Source organism: Acinonyx jubatus, chromosome E4 (assembly GCF_027475565.1).
Source record: "Acinonyx jubatus isolate Ajub_Pintada_27869175 chromosome E4, VMU_Ajub_asm_v1.0, whole genome shotgun sequence".
Classification (NCBI taxonomy): Eukaryota; Metazoa; Chordata; class Mammalia; order Carnivora; family Felidae; genus Acinonyx; species Acinonyx jubatus.
This window is the reverse complement of record NC_069395.1, coordinates 61343656-61371277: the sequence shown is the minus strand read 5'-3', so window position 1 is coordinate 61371277 and position 27622 is coordinate 61343656.

The following is a 27622-nucleotide window of genomic DNA, read 5'->3' as shown; positions in this document are numbered from 1 at the left end:
ACACCTTATCTCTACTCTTTCAGATGATAGAGATCTTTACCGTCAAAAACACTTGGCCTGTTAAATTATGGGCTTTGGGGACATTTAAAGCATAATAATCTATATTGGAGTACTTTCTCTGCTACTTAAAAGCTGCATGATTTGGGGATTAATCTTGCTAAGTCTAAATTTCTTTTCCTACAAAGTGAGGATAATAATATCTACCCCATATGTTTGTTGGAGGATTAAGTGAACTAATGTATGCAACTTTCTTAGCAAGATACCTAAATAAATTGGCTGATGATAGTTCTTGCCTTACTAAGGAAAATGGTTCTTCTCACAGTCCCTATAGATGAATTCACCTTCACCAGGCAAGTTATAACACCTTACAGCAACGTCCTCTTTGGCTGTGGCTCCTGGAATTGTGAGTGGCAACTGACTCAAGGTATGCACAAATCAACTTGGTGTAAAAAAGAAACATGCCTAAGAAACATTGATTGAACCATTCAAATACTTGCTTTTGGAAATTTTAATTGGGAAAATGCCCAGAAAATTAACTGTCAACAGTGGGATAACAGAATGGGAGACATAATGAGAGACAGTCCAGACCAGAGGGAACATGGCAGAGTTAAATTAGGATTAAACAAAGCTGTAATAACGAGAAAAGATACACAAAATAGAAGCTAAGGAGGCTGGCAAGAGGAGACTAGAAGGAACATTGGAAATTATTAGAGTTCCTTAAGGGTGGACTACTTGGTTGAAGATCCATGACATTTTGCCACTAACCCCCCTAACGCATCCTTTTTCTGAGACTGGGTCAAATTAGGTTTCCATCCTTGGCTTCCCAAGTAGCCCTCCCTTCCCTTGTCTACAATTTTCCCTCCCCTCCTTGCCTCCCTTTTCCTTTCGTGAGCTAATCTCTGTTCCTGGCATCTGAGAGCCTAACTGAAATACAGGCACACAGGAGACCTTCAATACATGATGCGTATTATTATTAGTTGGAAATGCATGAGGCACTGTGACTTAAACCAGGAAAACCCACAAATAGAAGATATGGTTAAGACAGCAGAAGGGGAATTCCAAGAGACTGTGTTGAAATATATAGCCAAGAGTTAGAAACACTCAAAATTCCAAGGTTAGTAGGGTGAAATCTCAGGGAAACAGTACCAGAAATAAGGCATAATTTCTTGATAAGAAATACCAATTATAAGTTACCCTATTTAGAGAGTGTATGAACAGACAGTGTGGATGGTCAGCATAGAAGACTAAAGTACAAAAGCCTGATATAGCAGTGTTTATTTAGTACTGTCTGGGAAGGAAGACAATAAATTCTGGATACACACATTTTCCAGTCACTGGGGAAACGTATCAGAGCAGGGATGAGTCTCCCGTTCTCCCCAGAGCCAGGCAGAATATCCCTTAAGGCTATCCATTTCTTTGGCTTCAATTTCATCCTCACAAAACAATCTTTTGATCGCTATTTTGTCTTTCCATGTATTCTGACATTAGAAGATGGTATCAGAAGGAAGACACGTGCATTTGAATGGCAGAAAAAGAAAAGTTTCTTCTGTAAAGCAAATATGTGGCTGGTTTAGTTTATACACTTCAGATTTGGTGAACATGATAGATGGAAGCCAGTCTCTCTGACTAGGACCATGTCTATGGAACTGAAGAGGTTGAGAGACAAGCTTCTTAGAGTAAACTCAACAAGAAAATGCCCCTTTGGTCAATATGTTGGTAGAAGTCTTATAACCTTGTGTGATTTCATAAAAATATATGTTTGGGGGCGCCTGGGTGGCGCAGTCGGTTAAGCGTCCGACTTCAGCCAGGTCACGATCTCGCGGTCCCTGAGTTCGAGCCCCGCGTCAGGCTCTGGGCTGATGGCTCAGAGCCTGGAGCCTGTTTCCAATTCTGTGTCTCCTTCTCTCTCTGCCCCTCCCCCGTTCATGCTCTGTCTCTCTCTGTCCCAAAAATAAATAAAAACGTTGAAAAAAAATTAAAAAAAAAATGTTTGGTCTAAATATATAAGTATAAAAGAATAGACTGAATTGAATAACCTAGCCAAGAACTCAAGAAGCCTTTGTATCATGGAAAGAGAAGCTGTAGGTTTGGTGGTGTGGTGGAATAAAAATATATATTTGATCTTTGTTCCTGGTTCCAGAGCTTCTAAAACTGTTGGATCTCCTGAGTGGTGAGTGCCTTTTGTAGCTAATAAAGTAACTTCTGGCAAGGTCCTCAGTATATCCTCAGGATGGGGGCTCGTCATCAGAAAGATGAAGCCACAGTTGGAGGGTTAGAACTTTCCACCCTACCCTTGACTTCCAGGTAGGGGAGAAGGGCAGGGGATTGAGTTCAGTCAGCAATGGCCAATGATTTGATAATCATGCCTACATACTGAAATCTCCATAAAAAACCCTAAACGATGAGATTTGGGGGAGCTTCTGCGTTGGTGAACAAAAGGAGGTGCTAGGAAGGTGGTGTGCCCTAAGAAGGCATTGAAGCCACGTGCCCTCTCATCCCATACCTATTTATCTCTTCCATTTGGCTATTCCTGAGCTGTATCTTTCATAATAACTGGTAACCACAAGTAAAGTGTTTTCCTGAGTTCTGCAAGCTGTGTTAGCAAAATGTCAAATCTGAGGGGTTGGGGGTCATAGGACTCCCCTCCCCCAAGTTTGTTGTTGGCTGGGCAGAAGCATGAATGGCCAGGGCAGCCCATTTGCAGCGGCCATCTGAAGTAGGGGCATCTTGTGGGACTGAACCCTTTAACTCCTGGGATCTGACACTAGCTCCAGGGAGATATTGTCAGAATTGAATTGTTGGATTCCCAGTTGGTGTCAAATAATTAGAGACTTGGTTATTGGTGAGGGGGGGGGGGGAACCACCTTGTTATCTTTCTCTGTCTCCTCTTTTTTTTTTTTAACTTTCAACACTTGGTTATTGAATAAATAGACATTATTTGATGTGTAGTCTAACAAAGTTAGTTGGGTAAATATATGTCTGTGTTTGGGGAGGGAAGTTTTCTATTTCCAATCTTAGCGATACGTATTCTTACTGCTCTAGAAAGATACCAGACAGTTTCATATCCTTAGAAGTAGTAGCTACTGAATATGAATTTCATACTGTACGTGATTGCTAGATGCTACCATTTCCTCAGTAGCTAATGAAGCACCAAGTGCTTAGAGATTAAGAAAGAATTAACTTATTAAAGATAAAAATGTAATAATACCACCACATACTTACATAATTTATAAAGAGCTTTCATGGACCCTCATTTTATTTTCACAGTTCTGTGAATGATGCCTGTTTCAGAGAGGAGAAGTGAAAGTTTAGGTCATAAAGCTGTTAAAAGATAAACAGAGGCACATTAAAAGTTTTAAGAGTTTACAGGGGCATAAATTGATTTGAATCACCACCAAACCAGAAGTGGTAAGGAGTGCTTGGCCCACAAGGAACTACAAGAAAGACTTTTATAGAGAAGAGGAAGAAACAAAACAAGAAAACCATTTGACTGGCTATAGCTTAAGGGGTTGCCTTGTTTGGGAAAGCCTAGTTGGCTGTATGTGATTGGTTGTTCTTAGAATTCTTAAACATTGAGGCGTTACAGACAGATTTTGGTTTGTTTACACGGCCTCCTAAGACATTCAACCCACCTCAGTTCAATGACCTCCTTGTTTAATTAATTCAACCAAGCTAATAAACTGTAGCTCCAGCATCCAAACTCATTTCTTTTTATATCAGCTCCAAAATTTTCTTCCAGTTGGTGACAGAAACCCTAAATAACCATGAATCAGAGCACCCCAAGAAAGGGATATAGTCTGTGCCAAAGCGTTGGGGGCACACTCCAGAGCACAAATGAGTGGCACCATTTGGGTGAAGAATATGATTCTAGGACAGAGTAGAGAACAGAATAGGGCCCAGGTCGACCCGTGTGCATGAAACAATATTTTCCTGGGAATTATGTAGTAAGTCCCTCCTAAGACTTCTCTTCTCAATCATAAGGCAGTCTTGAAATCATTGGGAATGGAAACTGTGCAGTGTGCAGATTGTCAACTGGAGAAAACCAGCCTCTCCCAGTAAGCTTGGTTGGAAGATTGGATATAGAAAAAGCATAGAAAAATATTTCTCCTTTTGATAGAAGACAGAATGTTTCAAGGGGTTTTAAGACACATATATATGATGTACCATAGAATGTATATATGGAAGTTCCTTGGCTCCTTCCAAAACCTGTTAATGTATTCTTATATCTACAACCCTGGATTTAGCCTTACCCAGAATTCTCCTTTTCAAATTTAATCTCCCCTTTATGTTCTAAAAGAATACCATTAACTACTATTTTTTTCTATTTTTTTATGTTCTAATAAAAAAAATAGCTATTTATTGAGGGCTCACTATATTCCAGGGACTGTGCTGAGTGTTTTTCATATATTATCTCAGCTTCCTTCTCCAACCTCTATGAAGTAGGTATTATTATTATCCATTGGACAAGTGAGAAACCTGAGTCTTAGTGGGAAACAGCAGATTTGCCTCCACATTGTCAGTCTCCAAAGCCAGTCTTCCGACCACAAGCTCAGCTGCCTCCAACACCAGCCCTGTTTTGTGCCCCACGAACACAGTCGCTTCCCACTCCCAGCCATCTCTCCCTCCTGTATTTCCTTCCTTTGCCTCACTTTCTTCCTTTGGAAAACTTGTTTTTTCTCTGTGGTCAAGAACCACCCTGTAACTGCAATTCTATGTCTAAAGGAGCACACTGGGGTACCACCCTCGACTTAATCCTACACATTTCACAAGCGACTCCATTGGAATGTCCCCCTGCAAGGTTAAAGCTGACAGGTCCAAAATGGTGCTCATTACCAATTCCTCCTTTCTCATTTCCCCATCACCATGGATGACACTCCCATTTGTTGGGCTTCAAGCCTGGGAATGGCCCAGGACCTCTGGGTCAACCAGAGCTAGCGTGGTGGCTCCCTCCTCTACAGGCACATCATTAGACCAGCCAGAAACATGGCAGGGGCAGAGAAACACAGCTTTGCCCGACACCCTTTCTATCTCCACTGGAAGACCACCAGCGCCCACACCCTTACGTGTCCACCAGTCAAGCTTCTGTCTCCTTCTCTCCCTGGCCACCGTCTCTGCAGATTGCCCCTCCTCTACCCATGTCTGGGGTGGCGCTTTCCCTCTTCCATCCATCGCCATCTGGACATAGGTCTGTGGCTGGTGCTGGATAGTGTTGTGCATGTTCATTACAGATGTGTGATAACGGCCCTCCTGTTCACGTCCTGCATCTTGATGACTGCCCTGTGGGTACCAAGTGGGCTACCAGGTTTGACCAGAATGAGAGGAACAATACAGAGCCGGGGCAAAGAGCAGCGTCCTGGCCTGGCCTCAGCTGCTGAGAGCTCATCACCACTGGGGTCACGCCCCAGCCCCTACCTGCGTGGGGCAGAGATTCCCCCCTCATGACCCGCCCCAGCACAGCCATGACAGGGTGATGCTCGGATCTGTGCTGCCGCCTCCTGTCATATCCGGCCCCTCTGGGCACATCGGCGTTCTCATCACACCTGCCACAGGTCACTCTCTGAATGGGGAACAAGGCCTAGGCAGGGGGGTGGATGTGGGTTGGGCTCCTGAAAGCAGCAGGTCATTTAATACTTCACACACACACACACACACACACACACACACTGCTAGGAGGTGGGTGTCATCACAGATTTCCAGGTTCTCAGATGCTCCACTAAGTGAGGCCTTGAGAGAAAACATAAAAAGCACTTCATCTTTTTGGAGGTTCAGGGGAAATGTATTAGCACTTGAATATATGCCCAAAGGGGGAAAAGAAAAGAAATCTTGCAAAATTGGGCTCTCTCAAATGCAAATGAAACTAAATCCCTTGAGGAAATTAAAATACTATATGCTGGGTATGAAAAGCTAAAAGGATCGTACTCCCTGTTAACAACCCAGACCCAGAGTTCTCCACTGCCTCTCAGGTGCATTAGCATGCTAACCCCCCAGATAAGCCTTTCAACTTGCCTCACACAACTCTTTGTGCGCAGCCGAACCTTTACATGAAAGCGCTTTGGACAAATGCTTCTCTGACACCTTTAATCCTCAAACCATTGTGGGCTCCCGGGTTCCTAATGATCCAGCCCGTCCTCCCCACAGATAACTCAGGATACCTCTTGTGCATCTGGCCTTGATGTCATCTGAACATCAGAGTGTGAACGTAGGAAACTACTTTGACCTCCCACAGAATCAGGAAGATGCAAGCATGTATGCAGGCATGAGCAGAAAGACAGGCAAATAAACACAAATATCACAAGAAATAACTCCCAAGTCAGTAGATCGTATCTTTGTTCTCTTTCAGTAGAGAACAGAGCAACACCCTAACAGCAAAAGATGAAGTACTACTTTTCAAGTGTGTTTGTTCAGAAATATTCAGAAGGTTAGGGCGCCTAGGGGGCTCAGCTGTTTGAGTGTCTGACCAGCTGAGGTCATGATCTCATGCTTCGTGAGTTCAACCCCCACATCGGGCTATGTACTGACAGTTCAGAGCCTGGAGCCTGCTTCAGTTTCCTACGTTCACACACTGATGTTCAGATGACGTCAAGGCCAGATGCACAAGAGTGTCTCCCTCTCTCTCTGCCCCTCTTCCGCTCACGCCCTGTTTCTCTGTCTCTGAGAAATGAATAAACATTAAAAAAAATTTTTTTAAACACAAAAATATTCAGAAGGAATTTTCTCTACAATTAATAGCCTTGCACATACATTATTTCTTTTCTTTTCTAGCCAGTGTGACCGGGGAAGAATCCTAGAAATAGCGTTGCCAAGTTGGAAGGCAAATTGGTATAATTTTTGCTGGATATTGCCTAATTCCCATTGAATGGGGTAATAGTTTAAACCTAATTGCTTAGTGACAATATAAAGATGTTTTTGTCTTGTTGCTCAAGCTTCAGGTGCAAAACAAATCAATGGGAACTGGGCACGCTGAGCTGTGCCGTCACTCGGGGACCCTGGCTGTTGGGGCTTCACGCAGCCCTCCAGCTTCACCAGGTAGAAAGGACGCTCGTGGAGAACACAGATATGTCTGCTCATGGCCCATTGACCAGAATTATCATGTGAACCGCTGACCCACACAGGATCACAACTGGGAAGACAACAAACCCCACACATCTGGCAGGCACTTGCTTCTCAAAGCCATTTCATCTTTGAGGTCACGTACCAAGATTTTGCCACACGGATGTTCATCAAAGAGCTGTTTACTCTCGAAAGGAGTGGGGGAAGAGAAGAATAGAAGAAAGAAAAAAGAAATTTAGAGGTCTAACAATAAGGAAGGGTTAAATATATGATAGATTGTGCACACAAAGGAAAAGCTGAGTGACACGATCCAGGGCATAAATTCTCTGAGTTGAAGTGCTTGGATATATGATTTTGAATGAAAAAGAAGCCTCAGAACTCTTTGCTGGGTATGATAGAGGTCATTTCAAAATCACAAATACATGCATAGAAAAATCTGGAAGGTGGGCCAGAATGTAAACAATGATAACCTTAATTTATGCATTTCTGGATTTTGTGTAATTAAATAAAATCCCATCAAAAGAAAAAAAGACAGAAATTACACTTAGATTAGATGTACAGCATGAGCCAGACTGCTTGTAGATTATAAGACTTTCCTCTTACCATTTCTAGTTCCTATGGCTCACTGGGGAGACTGAATCTACGTCTTCAGTTACACTTATAAAAATGTGAGATTTTATGTTCCAAGAAACTAGCCCTCCATGCAATCAAACACACATACTGCCCATGCCCAGAGGACTCTGGCAAGTCTCATGGTTATTTTGAAAAGAAAAAAATAGTGTACTTGTAAGACACAGTTGCATGTACTTGCCTTTTTTAATTGCAGTGTCATTTCTGAATGCAATGTCATTCTGAAACTCTGCTGCTCCTTTTTTTTTTTTGGCAACATCTTCCTATGAACAGCTGCCGCAGACATCTCCCATCACTATGTGCTACCCTATCTTCAAAGAATGCTCTGCCTCTGAGGGATCTCAGAGCAAAATAATTCATGGTCTATGTGGCATTTGTACTGTCATTGTTCTATGACTGTCACTACTAATTAAGAGGTTATGACCCCAGGTTCATGCCAGTATTACTATTTTTAACTGCCAAACTACTGCTGCTGCTACCACTAATATACTGCGACTATGATATGAAAAAACAGTGATTACTTCTACTTAAAAATATATTCTCAGGCACCTTTCTGGCTCAGTAGGTACAGTGCACGACACTTGATCTCAGGGTTGTGAGTTCAAGCCCCATGTTGAGTGCAGACATTACTTAAAAAAATAAAATCTTGCAACACCCGGATGGCTCAGTCAGTTGAGTGTCTGACTCTTGATTTCAGCTCAGGTCACGATCTCACAGTTGTGAGACCTAGCCCTGCGTCAGGCCGTATTGTGCGCATGGAGCCTGCTAATGGTTCTCTCTCTCCCTCTCCCTTTGTCCTTCTCCTGCTCTCTCTCTCTCATACATGCACTCTCTCTCTCTCCAAAAAGAGAAAAGAAATAAAATCTTTTAAAAATATATATAAATATATAAATATATATGTGTGTGTGTGTATACACACACACACACACACACACATGTTCTCAGCACTTATTACAACCTTCATTCATTAAGCCTTTGTTTACTGAATAACTACTTTGTGTGAGGTTTCATGCTAGCTACTAGAGAAACACTCCGAATTCTCAAAGTGTACATTCTAGTAGTGGGGGAAAGATAATAAATAAGCAAAAAAAAAAAAAAATCAATTACCAATCTTGGTAAGTGTTATCAAAGAAGCAAACAGAGCAAAAGAGAATAATAATTTTGGACAAGCTAGTTTAGTTAGATCAAGTTTCTCTTGACCTCCCTGAAGAAGCCATCTTTCACTGAGAACTGAAAAATAAGCTAGAATAAGCTAGTCAGAGCCAGGAATGAGTATTCTAGGCAGAGGGAAGAGAAAGCTTGGCTTGCTCTGGAAACAAAAAAAAGCTCCATAAATCAGGAGCAAACTGAACATGTAATGAGGTTGAAGAAGTTATTTTAACTATAAACAGAATTTAAATTTTATTCGAAGTCCCATGGGGAGCCATTGAAAAGATTTAAAGAGGGGAATGACACGATTATAACTGTGCCTTTCAGAGATCCCCCTCGAATTTCGTCTAACAGCAATAGCAGACCAAGTAATTTAGACCAACTACCTGAACTACAAGTAAACAAACCCTTCAATTATCCTAGTCCTTAAATTTTTCTTACAAGTAAAATTCCAAAAGCTATTTCTGGGACACAACAAAACATAACCAGGCACATTAATACTCTCTCTCTCTGTCTCTCTCTGTCTCTCTCTGTCTCTCTCTGTCTCTCTCTCTCTCTCTCTCTCTCACACACACACACACACACACACACAAAGGGAAAAGAACCCCTGGAGCTTCAGATATCAGAACCACATCTCGCAGATTGTAACTACACTTAATATGTTGTCTAGGTAGATAATTTTAGCCAAGAACTAAAACAATAAAAAGGACATAGATATGAAGAATAATCAAATAGAAACTTTTAAATTAGAAAATACGATAACGGTGGGCACCTGGATGGCTCAGTCGGTTGAGTGTCCGACTTCAGCTCAGGTCATGATCTCATGGTTCATGGGTTTGAGCCCCGCATTGGGCTCTCTGCTGACAGCTTGCTCTGAGCCTGGAGCCTGCTTCAGATTCTGTGTCTCCTTCTCTCTCTGCCCCTCCCCCACTCATGCTCTCTCTGTCTCTCAAAAATAAATAAGTGTAAAAAAATTTTTTAATAAAAAAAAAGAAAGAAAATACGATAACAGAAGTTTGAAAACTTGATGGATGGGGTTTAACAGCAGATTGCACATGGCTGAAGAAAGAAAAATAGGCTGGACCTTGAGTCAAAAGAATATCCAGAATGATGCATAGGAGCACAAAAAGTACACACACACACACACACACACACACACAACACACATCACAATAAAGCTGAAGTACAACAAAGTTAAAGAGAAAATCTTAAAGGAAGCTAGAGAAAAAATTCAGATTGCATTAAAAAGAGCAACCACCGTCACCTGACTTCCCAACTAAAAAAGTTGAGGCCAGAAGATAATGAAACAGCATCTTCAAAATGGTGGGAGAAAATAACCACTAACCTAGGGCATATAATATACATCATGCAGTCATTGAAAAATAGGAAGAGGATCTTATGAACAATTTTATGCCAATGCCTTTGAAACTTTAATTAAAAGTCATAAATATGTACAGAAAATTACCAACTTAAAAACAATGACATAAAAGGAAATAGAAAGGCTATATATTCCCGTAACGATTAAAGACATTGAATCCATAACTGAAGTTTGGTCCAGATAATTTCACTAAGGAATTTTGCCAAATATTTCAGGAGTAAATAATGTCAAATAATACACAAAGTCTCCCAGAAAACAAAAAAAGAGAACACTCTCAAACGTGTATTTTGAAGCCAGCATAACTTTAATAGGAAAGCCCAGAGGGGACATTATGAGAATTTCAGAATTTTTTCAGAAAAATTTTGTTCATGAATGAAATGGAAAAGTCAGCAAACTAATTTAGTAACATATAAGAAGGGTAAATCATGACCAGGTTGTGTTTATTCTGTGAATGCATGCTTTTTTGGTATTAAAAAATAAATCAGTGTAATTCTCTGTATGGACAGAATGAGAGAAAACTACCATCCACGACTCCACAGGGAGAGGATTACCAGAAGCTCCACACCTTCCCAGACCCTGACCTATGTGTCTCTTCCTTTAAATGCTTCTCCTTTGTATCCTTTCCCCCATAATAAACATGTCTGTGACTATAATAGAGTTATGAGTCATTCCAGCAAAGTTTCAAACCTGTAGTTGCTTTTGGGAAACCCCTGAACTTGTACTTGTCTTGGGAAGACTTAGCAGTCTGGAGGACTGTGTCATTAAAAAAAAATTTTTTTTTAATGTTTATTTATTTTTTGAGAGAGAGACAGACTGCGAATGGGGGAGGTGCAGAGAGAGAGGGAGACACAGAATCCAAAGCAGGCTCCAGGCTCCGAGCTGTCAGCACAGAGCCGGGCGCAGGGCTCAAACTCACAGACAGCAAGATCATGACCTGAGCCAAAGCCAGATGCTTAACCGACTGAGCCACCCAGGTGCTCCTGGAGAACTGTCTTTGACTTCAAGTTTGACTAGCTCCACATCTTACTCACAAATTATACACTTGTGCATGTAGAAAAAAAGCATAACCTGACAAATTGTTAGATTAGTGAGTTTAGCAGGATCTATGGATTCATGGTCATTATAAAAATTCAATTGTGTTAGTACCATCAACAAACAAAGTTTAAAAATATCATTTTCAATAACATCAGATACTGTATATCATATACCTAGGAATAAATTTCACAAAAGCTAAGCAAGATGGCTCTGTAGGAAACTATAAATTTTTTTTTTTAATTTTTAAAAATGTTTACTTATATTTGAGAGAGAAAGAGAGAGAGAGCATGAGCAGGGGAGGGGCAAAGAGAGAGGGAGACACAGAATCCCAGCAGGCTCTAGGATCTGAGCTGTCAGCACAGAGCCTGACATGGGGCTTAAACTCACGAACTGCGAGATCATGGCCTGAGCCAAAGTCAGATGCTAAACCAACTGAGCCATGCAGACATCCCAACTATAAACGTTTTTAAGGGAAATTGTACATAATCTGAGTAAATTGAGAGATATATCACCTTCCTGGATTGAAACCGCAGCATTTTAGACCTGTTAACTATCCACAAATTGATCTATAAATTCAATGTAATTGTAGCTTATGTCCCAAGCTTCTCTGTATATCTTGATCAGCTCATTTGTAAGTACACAGAGAAATATACAGCCAAAAATAAGCTAAAGCACACATGAAGAAGAATGGCATCAGAGACACTGTTCCACTTGATAGCAATATTCATTCAAATTTGGGCCAATCTATTGTTGGATGGATAAACAAATAAAATAATAGAAAAGCGCAAAAGGTCCTGTTGGTCACTTATGTTAGGTCACTTATCTATTGACACTTGATTTATGACAAATGTGGCATGGCAGAGCAGTTGGGAGAGAACAGCTCTCTTTAATATGCGGCACTGGAACAATCAAATGGCCATCTAGACCCTCTACTTCACTCCAAAAATCAATTCCAGACCCAAGGTTGAAAAGAAAAATTTTTGCAGAGTAATATAGGAGAATATCGTCAGACTCTCATGATGAGAAGATGTTTTTTAAACAAAAGAAAAATACTAAAGGCAATGGATAAACAATTGAATCCATTAAAAGAAGGTACTTCTATTAATCAAAAGTAATCATTAAGAGAAAGAAAGGGTTTTGTTAGTTGATTTTATTTCTTAAATTCCAAATATGAGTGAAATCATATGGTATTTGTCTTTCCCTGACTTATTTCACTTAGCATAATACCCTCTAGGTCCATCCACGTTGTTGCAAATGGCAAGATCTCATTCTTTTTTATGGCAGAGTAATATTCCAGTGTGTGTGTGTGTGTGTGTGTGTGTGTGTGTGTACACATGTTCTTTATCCATTCATCTATGGGTGGACACTTGGGTTGTGGAATTTAAGAAACAAAACATTAACAAACAAGTAAAGACAAAAAGAGACAAACAGAAGAAGCAGACAAATACAGAGAATAAACTGGTGGTTGCCAGCAGGGCGGTGGGGGATTAAAATTAAACTTATAGTGATGAGCATGGAGTAATGTATAGAGTTGTTAAATCATTGTACTGTACACCTGAAACTAATATAACACTGTATGTTAATACCTCAAAAAAATAATAATTTTTTTCAAAAATTCTGGTATTTTTTTTTTAAAGAGAAAAGGCAAGTCCTCTGAATGAGAGAAAATAATTATACATAAGGAATTTTTGTGGTCAGTAACAGTCCCTACTTCCCAGGATGCGATTAAATAAATTAATACATGAAAAGCTTTTTGAAACACATTTGGGATATAGAAGCACCAATTACAAATAAGCAAGTAAACTAAGTAGCATAAAATAAGATTTAATGTGGAATCTGCTCAAAGAAATGGTCATCTTGTATAAAGGAGTTAGAATGACATTCCAGTTGGATATAAGAATACTAAAGTATACATTATATATCAATTTAAGTCCCTCTTTTCTTCTCAAATGTAGACCAGGTCCAGAGCAGGGAGCTGGATAAGACACAGCCCCCACCTTAAACGTAAAGCCTAGAAAAGAAGAGAATTTGTGTACTCATTCATTCACTTAACACACATTTGTTGGGTCTGTACTATGTGTCAGGTATTAGAGACATGAATCACATTTTCAAGGAGTTTACATACCATACTTACATACATAAATAAGCACATAAGAATAGAGATGCTACGCTGAGGGGAGCACAGTGCAGGGGTGGGGGCGAGAACTAGTTATGATCCACCTGTTATGTAAATGGAGTGCCAGAGACTCTGAATTAATTCATTTTATTTCCATGCCACACTCGTACGAGTTAGAGAAATTAAGCGACCAAAATGTACCCTCTCCAGACTCCCTTGCAAGGAGGAATCTGAATGCAAATTAGATGCGCTCAGGAGGTGTGGAAGACAGAACTGGGTGGGGCCATCTTTTGCAACTTCTGGCCCTTTCTGAGGGCTTGTGGAAGGCAGTGGAAGGCAGTGGAAGGTTTCCCCGCAGTGGTGTCCCTGTACGTGTTCCTGTTTCCTGAGTGCCGAGACGTTGTGGAGGCATCACCAGGTTGGTGATCTGGGACTGGATTTGGGTGCCCATTCTCCAGCTGCATGGTTGTGAGGAAACTGTAGAAGCAACAGCAGCTCCTACCGCCCACCTGAGCAGCATCCTCAGCAGTAGCATCCCTTCTAGGGGGACAGTCACGTTTTGTTCTACAACGTTCCTGAAGACACACATGGAATCAACTCCTTCCAATAGTTTTGTTAGGACCTACTTCCCATATTTAATCTCTTTCTACTTTCACAGACTTCTCGTTTCTGCACTGGGGCCAGGAATAGGACAAAGGGAAGCATGGGTTTTCATTTGCTAAAATTCATTGGAATAAAGAAGTTTACACACTTGTCATTATAACGGCTACGAAGATAATGTCTATTGTTCTAATTACCATCGTTTTTTAGGAAATACTACATGCAGCCATTGGATCTACAGATGCACCACCAAAGGGAAAACAACTGGTGCAAAAACATATCTTTCCCAGAATACATCTCTATAGTATTTAGTATATAGAAATACATCTTTGTTATTGCAAAGAATACTTTATCCTTTGTTGAAATTGAGTCGTGAGGTGTGACAGATGTGTCAAAAATGCTCATGCTATGTACACCTCAGAGATTCCCGCATTAAAGGCTAAATTTCCTTAAACAGGTGAACTGATACAATCTCATACTTAATTTCAAGGATGACATAGGTCAAACAGATAAATAGGACACACGCATACACACACACATCCCGCTGCTCTTTGTTTAAGGAATTCTAAGCATTACATTGGAAATTTTCCAGGAAGATATCTGTTTCTTGAATTCCCAAGATCTGAGAATAAAGTGAATTGGCATATGCTGATTCACCAACACATCTCCTTGAAGCAAACAGTCCCCTGAGCATAATAAGAAACCATCCAGGTAGAATTTACACCTAAGCCTTCTAATCAGGGAAAAACATACTTCATCAGTTAACAAGGTACTGGTGTCTCATGTTCGCCACAGAACTTGCTCAGATGTGGAGAGTCCTTTTAGTGTCTATTTCTTCCCCTCCTTCCTGTGTCCCTGGGGCAGGATTCAGGAGAGAAAAATAAAGCACTGACCTTGTACACAGAAGGCTCTCAAAGAACGTGAGCCATGACCAAAACATAAGCCAGCCAGTGACTTCTCTGGAAGGACAGGAATGGCCACCATTTATTGAACCCTCAGGAAGTCTAGTCTGCACCAGCGCTCAGAGATACTGTACTCATTCAATTCTCACAGAAACCCTGCCGACTGGCTTCCACTGCTAGTCCCAGTTTGTGGATAAGGTAACATAGGCTCAGAAAGTGACTTTTGCTCAAAGTCCCATAACCTAAAAGTTAGAGCCAAGAACGTAAATGAGGGTTGACTACCATCAGAGCCCATCATGATAACTGTGGGCACAACACACCACAATGTGATTTTTCATTGGCATTGCATGTGACCAGATGCACTGCTGGCCTGTGCTCAGCCTCTCTGTGTTTCCAGACATCTCCTAAAAATTCTGGAACCGACTGTGACCATGAACTACTATTTCCAGTAGAATGCATTTTTTGGCAGGATGAGCCAAGGCCCCAACTTGTTTGTGTCTTTGAGAAATTCAGGTGACGGGGACACGTGCTTAAGAGCAGAATGCCTGCATTGCTTCCTAGGGAGTGCTTTTGTGGTACCCTGAGGAGTGGGGGATGGTACACAGAACTAGACTTTTCATATGGGACCATGTCCAAGATCTCAGGTTCAATATGGAACCCCAATAAATTCCAAAAGTGAAATATCACAATGCTAATGTAAATTCAGACTTAATAGTGAAGGTTCATCAGTTATGCCAAGGAACCCTATTTTATTAAAATTCTCCTCTCTTTGGTCCCACAAAACATGCTTTCCAAAACTGCAAAGCATGATGTGGAGACAATTTTAATAGTCCAGTGAGCGGTCTCAAATACTTGAAGTCAAACTAAGACTTTCCAAAGAGCTGTGTTAAGATGCTCTTTCCAAAGAGCTGTGCTCAAGATGTACACCCCTCTTACCTACCTTTAGGGGAAGGCGTTATCAATCCATGCACACACCAAGCAATCAACTCTCATTAACTCAACATTTACCATATACCAGCACTGTTTCAAAGCTGAGTCACCATGCAATAAAGGTTTTAAAACCGAAATATTATGACCTGCTTGGTTTTTACTTAATGCTTGTTTTTTTTTTCAAATGTTTATTTATTTATTTATTTATTTATTTATTTATTTATTTATTTATTCTTGAGAGAGAGAGAGAAAGAGAGGCAGAGAGAGAGAGGGAGAGACAGAGAATCCCAAGCAGCTCCCATACTGTCAGCACAGAGTCTGATGCGGGGCTTGAACTCACAAATGGTGAGATCACAACCTGAGCTGAAATCAAGAGTTGGATGCTTAGCTTCCTGACCCCCACCCCCCCGCCAGGCACTCCCTTAATGCTTGTTTTTAATATCTTCCCAAATGTAATAAGAGTAAAGGCAAAGCATGGTGATCACCGACCCCATTTGTATCCAGGTGAAATTAGTTTAACTTGTTATGATGGAATGAGACACCATACTGGGGTCTTCCTTAAGCCCTGAAGGTCTGGAGTCACAGGTGCTATAGGACTCAGTAGCATGTGATGCTCTAGATCATGTGTTCTCATCGGATATGAGCTACCCAGAAACAGCCTGAACTCCCTACCAGGCTTCTCTCTCTCTCTCTCTCTCTCTCTCTCTCTCTCTCTCTGTCTCTCTCTCTGGTTGATCTATAGGAGTATTTACATCTTGTGTTGCTGGATGTGGAAGAAGAACCCAAGTGCCAAGTGGCCAAGTTCTGGTTTGTGGACAGAGATGCCAGAAAAGCCCAGCATCTCAGCATCAGCTAGGACAAAGATTGAGGGTTGCGACACAAGCCATTTCTCCTTACTTTTCCCTTCAAACCCTCTGAGGTGCAAGGATTTACTATGGTGTGTTGGGAGTGGGCTCCAAATAGCATTTTGTAATAGGTTTGAGGAGGGTTTCCTTAGTCTGTAAGTTTGGGCTAAAACTACACCTTCGTAATAGATTTGGGGTGGAGGTTTGCTTGTTCCAGTCGTGGTTCTTTGGTTTGCCAAAAATAAAACCTCTAAAATTATGGCACAGCAAAATTGGCCTTTGTCTTTTTGTGAGTTCCCTCAAGAACATTAAGGCAGTAGCAATTATAAAAGGGGTCCTGACCCCCCAAATACACAAACACTTCAAGCTGAAGGGAAAAGGGGTCACTGAAGATACCTCCTGGTGGAAAGCACGGTTCTGGGGCAGAGCAGCCTCATGCTGTGGGCTGAACACTGGCTCTTGTGACACAAATGTCCCAGCCTCCAGCCCCTAAATCCACCACTGCCTCCAGAGCCAAACCCTGGTCAGATTCTCACAGCAAAGCGGATCCCAGATGACTGCTGTCTTAGCAACAGTGCTGGGGGGTATGGATTTCATTGTTTTAGGGTGACTTGGAGCCTCTGCATTCACCAGTCAGGAAAATCTCCATCCTCCTCTCAGTCAAGAAGATAATCAGGGAGTCACATAGAAGGAGCCTGTCTCTGTGCAATCACCCAGTGTCCCAGTGGCCAGATGGTTGGTAGCTTTCATCAGCACTCATATAGCAGAAAACAAGTGACTTGGAGTCTGGCGTGAGTCTAAGTTTCACCTCTGACACTAGGTCTGTAATCTTGTGAAACTGTAATTGTTTAGTGAACTTCTATGATGTCGCTTTGCCATCACCACCTTCTCCTGGGCACTTGTGCCCCCATTCCAGCCCCCTCCACCCAAATGGCTACACGGATGCCATGTTCTTACATGACATCTCCCTTCTGGCCACAGTGAGGGGGACGGAGGGTGGAGCAAGGGGGCACTTGACCCTAGATCATGATCTAGAGAGTTAAGTTCTAATTCTATTCAATGGCAGAGGATATAGAACTTGGTATCCATCAGAGGCCACATTTGCCACCCTGAAAAGAAACAATCTATGATAAGAAAGAGTGAAAATGATAGCCAGAGAAGATCTGGGAGAAAAGATGGAGTGATATCCCAGCTCCTTTCATGCAGCTGATTGTAGTTTGTTTTGGTTTTTTCTTTGAGAGAGAGAGAGAGAGAGAGAGAGAGAGAGATGTGTGCTTGTGCATGCACATGAGCAGGGATGGGCCAGCGAGAGAGGGAGAGAGGAAGACAGAGAGACAGAGAGACAGAGAGAGAGAGACAGAGAGGGGGAGAGAGAATTTGAAGCGGGCTCCACACACAGTGCAGAGCCCGACGAGGGGCTCGATCCCACGACACTGGTATCATGACCTGAGTCATTTGTTTAACCAACTGAGCCACCCAGGTGTCCCTGATTGTAGTTCTTAAGACTTAACTGCATCTCTCCTGCCCTTGCAGTTTGGTTAAGATAATAAATACATTTTATTATCAGAATTTGGTCACTTGAAGCTAAGAATCCTGAAAAAGTAAAACAGGATCTATTTATCAAGCCCCCACACTTGAGTGTTTTACACATCCCTGTTATCTTACATGATATTAGCAAAACACTGCAATCTAGGAACTATAACCCCTATCTTGTGTATAGAAAATAGAGGTTCAGAAAAATTAGTAACTTACCCAGTGTCACAAACTAATAACTGTCAGGCTATGCCAGGATGTGAACCCAAGTCTATGTAATGTCTGGTTTTGCTTTTTTTTTTTTTTAATTTTTTTAAATGTTTTATTTATCCTTGAGACAGAGACAGAGTGTGAACAGGGGAGGGACAGAGAGAGAGGGAGACACAGAATCTGAAGCAGGCTCCAGGCTCTGAGCTGTCAGCACAGAGCCCGACGCGGGGCTCAAGCTCATGAACTGTGAGATCATGACCTGAGCCAAAGTCAGTCGTTCAACTGACTGAGCCACCAAGGCACCCCTGGTTTTGCTTTTTGTAATGATCTTGTGTCTCACTGAGATGATTATTTTTTTCTTCTAAAAAAAAAAACCAAAAAACCAACCCTGAAATTTTAATAACCTCTTCACAGAACTTTTGAGAAGCGAATGATAATATGTGTGCAAAGCCTCTTTGGATCATAAAAGGAATATACAAATATTAAATGGGATTGCTTCTTCAGTTAAAATCTGACCAGTCCTTCACTGAGAATTTAAATAAAGACGGTGCCTTTGAGGGTAAGAGTCCCACTCTGGGAAAACTAAGAAATCACTTTACTGAAGATGTTTTAGCACTTCTAGATTTGAAATGACTCTCTATTACTCGCCTTGCCCACCGAAAAGCTGTGTCAAGAGTGAAGGGGTCAGTGTGTTGACGTTGCTTCCCTATCCCTGGTGTCTTCTTCACCTGCCTCTGAGGGCTCATTTTCTCTCTTCTTGTACCTGCTCGTGAATTTACAGCCTTGCTCTGTGATGTGCCTGCTGCCCAGGGCTCCTGCTACCAGGCGCTGTTACACATGATTCCAAAGTCCTGGAGTCATTAAGAGAGTGGAATCTGAAGTCAGCCAGGCTGTTGTAAAGTTCACATCCTTTCTTGTAAGCTGTGGGTCTGGGGCTTGTTGTCCAATCCGTCTGTATTATTGGGAAGGAATTTGGATTAGAGACAAGGGCTAAATGTTTACGTATTGCTGCTGCAGTGTCATGGCTGGCATTTGTGACCAATCCTTTATCTTTTGTACCCACTCCTTTTTTTTTTTTTTTTTTTCCTGGCGGAACACTCCTGTGTACTCTGGAGAGCTCCTGAGAGTTCTCTTCCCCACTGTCTCTGAATGCTACGGTCTGTACTGCATCCCCTGTCTCCCGTTTGCCTTCTTCTTTCTGTGGATCCACCTTTAAGGGTCTGGCACAAAACTGTGCTGTCTTTCCCTTCTGGATGTGCTGGTGCTGTGTGCTGTGAACCTGCACCGCTGTCCCGCCCTCCAGAACTCCCTGGGGTGCTCCAGACTTCAGTAGATGCCCAATCCGCTGAATTCCAGTGTCTGGGTTGTAGTTACTGTGGATTCATTTCACGATGCAAGGGGCTATTTAATGAGTCATTATTTGCAGTGGAATCATGGTGGGGTGTTCAAATATGTGGTTTAGCACTGAAAGGTGTGGTTTCAATGCCCGAGTCAGCCACTAACTAGGTGTATTGACCCTAGAAAAGTTGCTTAGCCGCCTGAATCTACAAATAAAACAGAGATGATGATCCTATTAGTTTTTATGAGGATTCAATGAGATCAAATGTGTTAAAAATTCGCTGTGAACTAGAAAATCACCACACATAAATTAGTTATTATTCTCTTGAAACAAACCATTATTTTGGAGAAAATAACATGATTCTGGAAGGATCCATGAGAAAGCCCAATCCTCCAAGAAACTCAACAAACACATGCACTTTTTCACAGTGCTTCCCACTACCTACAAATCACATCAAAATCACTGCATTTTCTACTTCAAAGAGTATGAGAAGCCTTTGCCTGGGCACAGGTGGTTTTGCCTTTAACACTTTCCGATCGTGTCCTTTTTCAAGATTGTCAGTCTAAAGTCTTACTAAACCATAACATTTGCCTCTCTCTCCTTGGGGAACTGGTGCACAGAAAAATCCATGTTAGTTTATATTCGTGTAATTTGGAATTGTAATAACTACAGGTAAAGCATAGCTGTAGTTTACCTTTGCTCTATGTATGAAGAACAATGTTTCACTTTTTTTAAAAGCTTATTTATTTTTGTGAGGTGGGGAGGTGGAGGGGCCAGGAGGGAGAAAGAGACAGAGAGAGAGAGAGAGAGGGAGAATCCCAAACAGGCTCTGTGTTGTCAGTGCAGAGCCCAAGGCGGGGCTCAAACCCATGATCCATTAGATCATGACGTGAGCCAAAACCCAGAGTCAGGCACTCTAATGACTGTGCCACCCAGGAATAATGTTTTCTTAAAAAATAATTACACAATAAGGGACCCCTGGGCAAGCCTGTTTGGGATTCTCTCTCTCCCTGACCCTCCACCAACTTGTGCTCTCTCTCTCTCTCAATCTCTCAAAATAAATAAATAAACTTAAAAAATAATTACACAATATGGGGTGCCTGTGTGGCTCAGTCAGTTAAGCATCTGACTTTGGCTCAGGTCATGATCTTGTGGTTCGTGGGTTTGAGCCACACAACTGGCTCTGTGCTGACAGCTCAGAGCCTGGAGCCTGCTTTGGATTCAGTGTGTCCCCCTCTCTCTGCCCCTCCCCCACTCATGCTCTGCCCCTCTCTCTCTTTCTCTCTCAAAAATAAACATTAAGAAAAAATTTTTTAATAATCACACCATAAATTATACCTAGTTACAGTTTAAAATATGTAAATGAAATAACTATTTTGCATTTTTTCACAGGTAACTTGGAAACATGTCTTTAATAATAATAGCTGGTACTATGTGAAAAGCATGCTTCTAAATGCTTTATATATATTCATTTACCTAAAAATAACTGACATGACTTCAAGGCATTCTTATCTGATCACTTAATTGCAGGGGTAATTTCTCTAGGCTAGATAAGTAAAAAGAAACCCATATGTAGATATGCCATAGCCAAACTGCTAAAAACCCAGAGACACAGAAAACATTTTAAAATCACCCAGAGAAACAACAATAGGAATCACTCTGACTTCTGATAAGAAGCAACAGAGACAGAAGACAGAGGATGACATCTCTCCATGCAAAGAAAAATAACTGTCAACCCAGAATTCTATATCCAACAAAATATCTTCCAAAAATGAAGGTGGCCATTGCTGTGGGAAAACAAAATGTCATAGCCACTTTGGAAGACAGTTTGGCGGTTTCTTATAAAACTAAACATACTTTTACCACATATCTGGCAGTTTCAGTCCTTGGTATTTACCCAAAAAAGTCAAAAATTTATATCCACAGGAAACTCTGCGCACAGATATTTACAGCAACTTTATTCATCATTATGTCAAGTCTTCAAAGCAACTAAGGTGTTCTACAGTGGTGAATGGTACAACAGTAGTAAATCCAGATGTTGGAATATTATTCAATGATAAAAAGAAACAAGCTATGAAGCTACAAACAGACATGGAAGAATTTTAAATGTATATTGCTAAGTGAAAGAAGCCAGTCTGAAAAGGCCATATACTACATGTATTATCAGGGTTCTCCAGAGAAATGGAATCAATAGGAGTTGATAGATTGAAAGATAGATAGATAGATAAAGAGATTTATTAAAAGGAGTTATGGCTCACATAATTATAGAGGCTGACAAGTGCCGAGATCTGCAATCAGCAAACTGGAGACCAGGATAGATGAAAATATAAGTTTCAGAGGTGCCTGGGTGGCTCAGTCAGTTAAGTGTCCAACTTTGCCTCAGGTCATGATCTCACAGTTGGTGGGTTTGAGCCCCCCGTTGGGCTCTGTGCTGATAGCAGAGCCTGGATCCTGCTTCGATTCTGTGTCTCCCTTTCTCTCTGCCCCTCCCCCTCTCATGCTCGCTCTCTCTCTCTCTCTCTCTCTCTCTCTCTCTCTCTTTTTAATAAACATTTTTTTAAATAAGCAGAGAAGAAAATCTGTCAGGAAGAGCCCAAGTCCAAAGACAGGAGAAGATTAATGTCCAGCTTGAAGACAGAGAGACCCAGAGGGAGCAAATTCTCCCTCGCTCAACCTTTTTGTTCCATTCAGACCCTCAACAGATTGGATGAGACCCACCCCCATTAGGGAGGGCAGTCTGCTTTATTCCTTTTACCAAGGTAAATGTTCATCTCATCCAGAAACACCCTCACACACATGCCCGGGATACCATTTAACCAAATATCCAATAAGCAAATATCTGGGCACCCCATGGCCCAGTCAAGTTGACACATACAAATTAGTCACCACACTGTATGATTCCCACTAGATGACATTCTGGAAAAGGCACAACTATAGAGACATAAAAAGGTCAGGGGGTTGGAGAGGGATGAAGAGGTAGAACACAGGCTACTTGTAGGGCAGTGAAACTGTTCTGTGTGATACTCTAATGTTGCACACGTGTCTTTACACAATTGTCAAAACCCACAGAATGCACAACACCGTGAACCTCATGGAAACGACAGACTCTTAACAATGCTGGATCAATATTGGCTCATCAACGGTAACACACATATTGAACTACTGTCAGATATTACTAACATGAGAAACGGAGGTGAGGGAGGCACAGATTTATGGGAACTCCCTGTACTTTTTGCTCAATTTTTCTGGGAACCCAAAACTGCTCTGAAAAGTCAAGTCTGTTAATTTCAAAGCACAATGAAGGCAAAATAAGATCAAAGACGTGCTGACGTTCCTTAGGCCGCGTGGAAACGGCACCAAATCTCCTGGAAGGAATGAAGAGTAACTGGAATTCGTAAACATGGGGGCAACCATAAAAGGCTATAATTTTCCTCTCAATTTCTCTCCTGAATCACCTATTAGTCAACGTGATGTTACCCCGAGGTGACTTAACATGAATAGGAGTGAAAGATGCAAACTAACTTCTCAGAAATAACTGACACTTCTCATAATTAAAAAAACCTCTTTCATCCCAATGACATTGAATTTATGGGAGAACAAACTAGAAAATATGCCTGATGCCCCCAAAACAGTTAGACTGTAAAACACCTGCTCTTGACTTGAGTTGGATTGCTTGAGCCGGGCCCATTCTGGCAGCCATGGGTTGGGCCACTCAGACCCTCTGCAAGACAGAAGCTGTTTCAAGGACTGCCATCAGCCAACAGCGTCCAGCTGCAGTGCCTTTGGGATCCACTAGGGCATTCAAGCCCGGGTCATGAGGGCATGCTTTCCTGGGCAGATGCAGCCAGTGACAGAGGGCAGAGGGTTGCAGGGAACAAGATAACGTAGGGTCTTGTAGGCCCCAGAAAGGACTTTAGATTTTATTGTGAATGCTATGCATGGCCCAGGTGATCTGAATTACATTTTCATAGGATCTCTGTCGCTGCCATGTTGAGAGCAGAGGGTAGACAGAGAGGCATGCTCACCCCCAGTGTCTCTGTCCTGGAAATTTCTTCTGCTGAATGCTCTGCCTCCAGACAGCAGCATCTCCAATCTATTTTTTGGTGGAATTGATTCCAAAATTGTTCAGATTGCAAATGAAGGTCCATCCCCCTCCTTGATTTGTTTCTATTTGGGATGTGGCATTTGGAGTGTTTCTTTACATCCTATAAGCTCAGCAATGTATTAAAAGTCTCTCCTATGGGCGCCTGGGTTACTCAGGTGGTTGAGCATCCAACTGTTGACTTTGGCTCAGGTCATGATCTCACAGTTTGTGGGATCGAGACCCATATCGGTCTCTGTGCTGACATCATGGGGCCTGCTTGGGATTTTCTCCTTCCCTTATTCTGAGTCCTTCCCTGCTCACACTCTCTCACAAAATAAATACTAAAAAATATATAATAATAATAATAATAAATAAGAAGTCCCTCCTCATAGTCGCCCAGCTGTTAGGTGGCCAGTGGGTCCTGCTTCAGAATGGGCTGTACTCCTAGAAGCAGAATCCCCCTGGATTGGTTCTTTCCAGATTTAATCATTGAAACCCTCCTAAGTGGCAGAACCTAAGCCATGAATGGCCGGGTCCAAGCAGGAAATTGGAATTGGATAAGCAAGCCAAGACTGAGAATGTGACAGTAAATCAGACGCCTTTACCATGCCAGATGCAGGGTATGACCCAGGAGGCTGGGGAGCAGGGCGTTCGGAGTCAACTCCTGGAGTCAGAATTGTGAAAGTGAAAATTACAGGCTGTCCATGACCCCGGGCAGGTCACTTCACCTGTTTCCGTTTCTTCATCAGATGATGGTAACAGTGCATCGGAGGGCGTGGCGAGATTAAGAAAGATGGTTTGGAGTACGTGCATGATGACTTAGCGCAGTGAAACAGACTGATGAATGTTCACCTCTAATCACCTGTCACGTTTGAAAATGTTAAATGGGTTCCCTCTTATTTTAGATGCTAGTGCTCAGATTTCATACTTTGATTAATTTCTGCCTTACATACGTCTATTATACATGTCATTATATGTTAATTATTATATTGTTACTGCCTTTACCTAAAAGCAGATCTTCCTTCACTTAAGAGTAGCTGATAGCTCTTTACAGGCAGGGCGGGGAGAGTGGAAACCTGGGTACCCGAGTGTCTTCATTTTATTAAGGTCAGAGAAAAGGCAGCTGTACCCCCGGAAAGTCTTCCCTTCGTCATGGTGTGTTAACCTAGATGCCCAGAAGGGATTAAACATGCAGGGACGTTATAGGGGAAATGCCTGTGGGAGGTAAACTAGGGAGTCTGGGGAGCAGAGAGAATTGGCCATGTGATCCCAAGTAAAGAAGACTGGGAGAGATGGCAGGAAGGTGCCTAAGACTGTCGTCCAGCTGCCTAAGGAAGGCTCAACAGAGCTGTTGGAAAACAGTGAAGCCAAAGGCAGCCACGTGAGAGGCCCTTACCTTTGGTCTGCGGGTTCCTGTTCTGAGCTCGGGCTCCCTTGGAGCTCTGACACTGGCTGGGAGCAGGGTGGGGGCGTGGCTTTCAGGTGCTGTCAAAGGGGAGAAGCTGCTTGGCCCATGGTTGGGGGGGGGGGCGGGAAGGTGAGCTCTCAGCCAGCCACACCTGAGCTGGGGGATGGGCAGGAAACAAATAGCAACACTATCTCCTGGTGAGCCTTGAGGCAATCTGGTTGTTAGGACTGTGGTGCCTCTGTGTACCTGAATTTGTTAGCTCTGTTTATCCTTATTTTAACTAGATTTACTTCCCAAGCTTCAGTGGTCTGTAATCCTAATGAGGTGATAGTTTATCTACAGAACCTAACAAAACGTTCCACGCTTGACGAGATTTTGGTGATTTATTAAGTCCTTGAACCCATTCATTTATTTCACTGTCGTGCATTAATAGTCTCCAGAGTGTGAAGGCAAAGGAGACACCGTAGATCCTACACTCAAAATGGATATTGTGGACTTTTTTGTAACGTCTACGATTTCTCCCTGGCGTGTGATTGACTGGGACCCCCTCCCCAAAGATAAATCTCTCTAAAGGTAAGCTTGAAAGATTATATAGCATTATACATATTTGAGAATAAAAACAACTATCCCCACACATTGAAAGGTTTGATTTCTTCTTTTTCCTCACTGAAAACTCTTGGCAGAGGTGAGAATAGACCCACCCATCTGAGCACCATCAGTTTCAGCCCCCCCCACCCCCACCCCAAGCTTCCCCCTTCTCTGACAGGAATCAGTTTCTCTGGATTTCGATTTCATTTGCTGACAGGTTTGATGTGACTTACAATAATATTTACATCCCTCTTGTCAAGTCCTGTGCTGCCTGATTGAAACTCCGGTCACATTTTGATTAATTTTAGCCTTTATTTATTCTATGTACTCTCTCAGCGGAATTAATTATTTCTGGGGCCCCAAATGTCAGGACTGGCAGCACAATTGATGGGCACTACCCAGAGTCAGGGGGAAGTAGAGTATTGCTTTCCTGGGGCCCATTCCTCCAGGGATGTATTTGTCAACAAAGATGGAAATTTCTTTACTGGATTTATATACAAGTGATCCCTAGTTGTACAGAATGTAGTGAGTGCTATAAATCTTGGGAAGACTTTATATATATCTCCACCTTGAAGCCTTTAATATCCTGATACCTTCTTGCTCATTAATGATATCACTCCTAGAGGGAAATCTGAGTTATACCTTCAGATGCCGTAATGTCGGTAGAGTAGGGTATAGGGTTACCAGTTGTTTGAATCTGATGATCAAGGTCTTGGAAACCTAATTCTATTTGATACAAAAAGTCATTCATTTGTCTTAGATATGGAAATCAAGGTCACCTACACTGAACATTGTAGAACTGAGCCTCATTATTGTCAAATCCTAGTAACACTCCCACATATTGGATATTCGCTTGGAAGTACAAACGAAGTCAAGAACCTGAGAAAGATTTTCTTCCTCTAAGCAGGTCCTAATATTAGTCATTCTAAGTGGTGAACTTGAAAAACTGCTTATCACCATGAAGAAGTCTGTGAATATATTCACCTCTGGTTGGGACCACAATGTGGTCAAACCAATTATTTTAAAGGGCATTTCTCTGCCCCCACCCTCCATTATAGATCTTTTAGCTTACTAGACCTTCCATTTATAATATGTGTGAGAGTCCTCTGTCGTAAATGAGGTCTGAACTTGGGGCTTCTATTTTCATTAGAAGCAGGTGCCTTTAGATCACACTAATTCTCCATTAACCATTACTATACTTTGTATTACCCAGTGGGAATCCTATATGATAACTGACAGTTTTATTCAACCTTTGGCCTTTTCTCAGTGGATAGGAGCTGGTTGGAGGCTTACCCATATGGGCTCAGTTATGGACACCTGCCTCTAAATTCTGTCAGATTCAGGACCACTAGGAATGGCTCTGATAAGTCCAATAACACTTTAAGAAATAGGTATAAGAAGAAAATCAAGGAGAAAGAGGGGTCAGCAACATGGCAGCAGATCAGAGACAGAGGAGAAAAGCTAGCCAGAGAGACATTCCCAGAGGGGAAGAGAATAGCTGAGGAAATTTCCAGAAGTGTAATGTCTGGAATTTAAGTAATCCCTGCCCTCTGCTGTGCCCTTTTTGTGCCCTCCCCCACTTCCTAGCTGAGACCTCCAAACCTGGAAGAGAGTTTCAGGGGAGCCTGGGTGGGTCAGTCAGCTGAGCAACCAACTCTTGATTTTGGCTCAAGTCATGATCTCACGGTTTGTGGGATCGAGCCCCACAATCAGGCTCTGTGCTCACTGTGTGGACCCTGCTTGGGATTCTCTCTCTCTCTCTCTCTCTCTCTCTCTCTGGCCCTCTCCTCCTCATGTGCACATGCTCTCTCTCTATCTGAAAATA